Source organism: Aquila chrysaetos, chromosome 20 (genome assembly GCF_900496995.4).
Source record: "Aquila chrysaetos chrysaetos chromosome 20, bAquChr1.4, whole genome shotgun sequence".
Lineage (NCBI taxonomy): Eukaryota > Metazoa > Chordata > Aves > Accipitriformes > Accipitridae > Aquila > Aquila chrysaetos.
The window spans coordinates 1,520,418-1,524,939 of NC_044023.1; positions in this window are offsets into that span (position 1 = coordinate 1,520,418).

Consider the following 4,522-nt stretch of genomic DNA (forward strand, 5'->3'; position numbering starts at 1 on the left):
GTACCTAGTATGGAAAGAAAATGACTATAAAACCCATAAAAATATTAAATCCGTATATCAGTTGGTGGCACTACTCCTATGAGATGAGGGACACACTGGTAGCTGCAGTTTGAGTATGTAGGTATGAAAATCACACCTCATTATATTCATAAATAAGGAGAAGCAATTACTTGAATAGATCCCTGAAGTGCAAAAGAAAATTACCCCTTACTTGTAAGACAAATATGACAAATCAGTAAACAGTTATATTTCAAAAAGATGTGACCAAAAATGCTGAAGCTGCTGTTATAACCTTGACAGACAGGCACAACCGTGTCAACGTTTCCCATAAATCCTTATGCGGTGTCAAAAATACATGTGGTTTATTCCGCTCCTGGAGAGCTAAACAAAAAATTGCTTCATCCTTATCCCAGAGCAGTTCACTGTGCTATTGTGCAATGGAAAGACATTTCAGCACAGTGTAAACTTGGAAGTGGATTTAAAAAATGTTGGGGTTTTTTCCCTTCATGGTTAATGCTGCTCTTCTGCAGAAAAGAATAGTCTTTGCTGTTGGCTTCACAGCCTAGAGACCTCTGCATAGGAAAGATGTGAGTATTTGTTATATCACACACACACACTTACCCCATTTACCCTTCACTTGGAGGTGAGGAGCAGTTCCTGGGAGACTTGTTAAGTGGGAACTTAGCATGGAGACATGGATGATCATGCTACAGAACTGCTCTCCATGTAGATCAATAATTAGTAGCCAGAGGTGCCCCATTTCACCAGGGCAGTTAAGCACATGCAGCTCTCCACATCTGCTCCCAGTGTCAGTCCAGAGACCCTCCTGCTCCTGCCAGGCTGTGCAGCTCCTGCTGGGGGTGAGGTTCAAAGGCACAATCCTCCCCTCACCCACATTACTGTAAGAATATTTTCTGCATTCATGTAAATACCAATGGGTTTTCCCAAGAGGCAGTAGTGGTCGTCTTGTCTATCCTTTGGTCTAACCAGTCACAAAGAGTCAAAAGGCCAATTTAGCATTGAAGGCAGTTTAGCAAACAGATTTGGCCCAATGCCTCCCTGCAAATCCTGGGCACACCCACCTTCCCATATTTTTCTTGCTGCAGGTTGATTGCATGGCAGCCGTTCTTGCAAGCTGGCCTCCATCCTGGGTAATACTGGGAGGACATGCCCACCACTGTCACGGCTGCCAGCTGAAGGAGCCTACGGCACCAGCACAGCCGTATAAATTACAGGTGTCTCCTTATGGTTCATGCAGCTAGAGGAAACGTTTTGTGGCTGCAAAAGATTTAATACAACTTGATGGAGAGCCTTTGGACTTGGTTTTGCTTATTTTTTCATGTGGTATATGGAGGAGTATGACATCTGGGGGAATGAGGTGCCTACAAAAAAGTTTTACCATACAGCTGGTTCTGGAGCCACATAGGTTTCTGGAGGCAGGAGAAAGCTGAGGCTTTGCATACAGCATGCTTTGAAATTCTTCTTTATCACATTCACATTCCCCACTAACAACAGAGGCATTTCTGACACAGCAGTGGCCAACTGGCAGGCGCATGCAGAGATCAAAGGCTTTCCTGCGGCTCCGTGGCTCTCCAGTGGATGACTCTCTGCAGGTCAGGCCAATGCTTTGTGCTGTGAATTGTGTGACCCTCATGAACCTGCTGAATCAGGACCAAAAAAATGTTTGTCCCATCCTTGCATCTGTAAAGTCTACAAAGAGCGAAGCTATTTTTCATTAATTGCCAACTATTCCTCTTGGCAAGCTAGTTTTCCTCCCACTTTTATTCACTTTGAAAAAATTATCAAGAGCCCATTTACTCCAACACCACAATGGGGCTGATAGTGTATCCCTAGTTTCTCTTCCAAATTCCCATACTAGCTATCAAATGTTGGCAGGTAACAACAACTAATCCAGTGTATCACCTATGTGGAATCTGAGATAACTATATTTTTAAAGATAGTGTTTAAACGATCCTTAGTGGTCAGTTAAAAACAATACCGTGCCTCAAAGAGAGAGCTGCAAGCCCAGGTGTAACCAGACACGGTGAGGAAAAACAGTCAAACCCATCTTTCACTTATAGCAAGGGGAGACTGTTTCTGTGATGACAGCACAGCTATTGTCACGGGGACAGGATTTTGGAAGCTGGCTTTAGTTAGCCACATTTGCATCTGGGACTTTCCAGGTCACTCAGCTCTGGGGCAGCTGTATGTCGTGGACTGCTCCTGAGCTGAAGCTGCCGCAGCCTCCCGCATCACCAGCTTCAAACTCCTGTCACTTCCAAGCCCTTTTTTTCGCCAGACAGGACAGGATGGACAGGAAACCCACAACCGACAAACATTGGGACTGTGTTTCAATGGGAGCCTAATCCTGGTACCCACGTCTTCCTTCACAGTTTTCAAAATTAAAAGCTTTGGGTGTTGGGCTCTGGTATTTTCCTGCCAACGCAGAAATATAAAAAATTCTGCTAATTGCTCTGAAACAGAATTTAGCACTCTGCAGCCTCCCCAACAGTGAAAGTGCTGACTTCTGATCAGTTTTAGTCACGGCCCGATATGTCAGTCTGTGAATATGTTTCTGATACAAAATGTAAATTTCCTCTTTCCTTAATTTCATGCTAATTTGCCTTTTTACTTTACATAATTAGTTTCTTCTCACTGGTATTTACGAATTTAAAATATTTGTTCCCTTTTAGTCATCCATTAAATATCTGGTTTGTCTACAGTGCGAGTGGAATGCAGCACAGCCGTTTCTTTGTTGCCTGGGAAACTTGTTTAAGAGTTACCATCGAATTAACATGTCAGCAAGGTCCTCTTCTAGACATTACCCAAAAATAACTGAGGATTGCAACAGACCAACAGCACTCATCTGAAATTCACCTTCCCCACTTCTTCTCAGGAGTGAAGGTTACACCGAGTCCATGAGACAAGTGAGGCACTCGCTCATTGGAGAGGAGGGAGCCAGCAGCGATGCTCAAAAGGTCCATATCATGGTATCGATATCGAAGCAGTCCTCAGGACAGTCTAACCCACAATATCTTGCAGGAGATTTCTTTTTCACCCATCCTCTTCCACAAGATTGAAATCACAGCATGCAAAATTGTTTGGATGCAGCAGAAGCTGTGCCTCCCAAAACTCCCCAGGCCTTAAAACGAGAGTTATGCAGTTTCACTCTTCTTCACAAAGCTCAAGGGCTTTGTTTTAACTGATTTATTTTTATACCTTAATATCTTCCACTTCTCAAAATAATTTCATGTAATTACAGTATAGATGATTGGAGGGTTGTTTTTTCTCCCTCATTCACAAGTTGTCTCTGGATCACTGAGCTCTTTGCACAGTGAACACCGCCTTCAAAGCTGACTGAACAGGGCTTCTTTTCTCCCAGCAATTGGAGTTTAAATTTTGATTCTGATTTTTAAATTTGGGAGAAACACTCCTACTTTCACTTATAAAAACTGGGGTGGGGGTGGGTGGGTGGGTAGGAAATTTACTTAATAGTTGCATGTCCTGACCCTCTCCTAAAGCACCTGGTAAATGTGTCCTCACCAAGGTAAGCAGATCAGCAAAGATAACCATCAGCTCTTTCTGGGTAGTAGACTGCTCTTTTTACTGGTTTGTCGATTCAAATAAAGGTCTTGAAAAAGCGGTGACCTAGGATAAACACATAATTAGAAATGCTGTCTGTTTATGAAATGTCATTTGATATCCCTGAGACAGACTCAAAATAACCCCTTTTGTAAATACCCATTGATCTTGTCACTGACTAGTAACATTGGCATAATGATGGAATTCCTGTCTCTCATATGTAATATTATATTAGGATCCATTAGAAAGAGCAAAACCTCCCTAAATTTTTAAGACCATTGTAAATAGAATTTCCTTAGTATGTTCACTGAATGATTAAAGCAATCCAAACAGGAAATAAGAAAATACTATATAGAGCATAATTACATAGAGAATATATTAAAAATTTAATGCAAAACCAGTGTTGCTGCATGTGCCAAAACCACAGCATAACAGTTTGTAAGAGCATATTGTATACATGTGTACCGGTCTAACCTACAAATCTTTGGGGACAAAAAGGCATCTACCAGCGTACAGGATAGTATTTCATCACTAGCCACCACCTTTGGGCAATACTCCATGTTCTTGTTGAGTTTTACATTAAATATATTGTACCTAGGGGATGAGAAAGATGTAAGAGAAAAATCTTGATGATGAAAAAAAAAAGTTAGGTACTTTCTTTTGAGTTAGTAGTTTATGAAGTGCCTTCAAGGCCTCTACTTCAATTTTGTGATACAATGCTGGAAGTCCATGCAGCTAGCATCCCATACAGCCGCAAGCGGTGTTAGACATCCCAAGACAGCGTTTGCTAGACAAGAGTGGGCTTGGCCTTTTTTTCTTTCTTTTTTTTTTTTTTTTTTTTTTTTTTTTTTTTTTTCCCCCATAGCTACAAGATCCTGTGCCCTTTAGATCATCTGGCTGACCTACACTTGCCCCAGGGCATACAGGAGCTGCACAATGT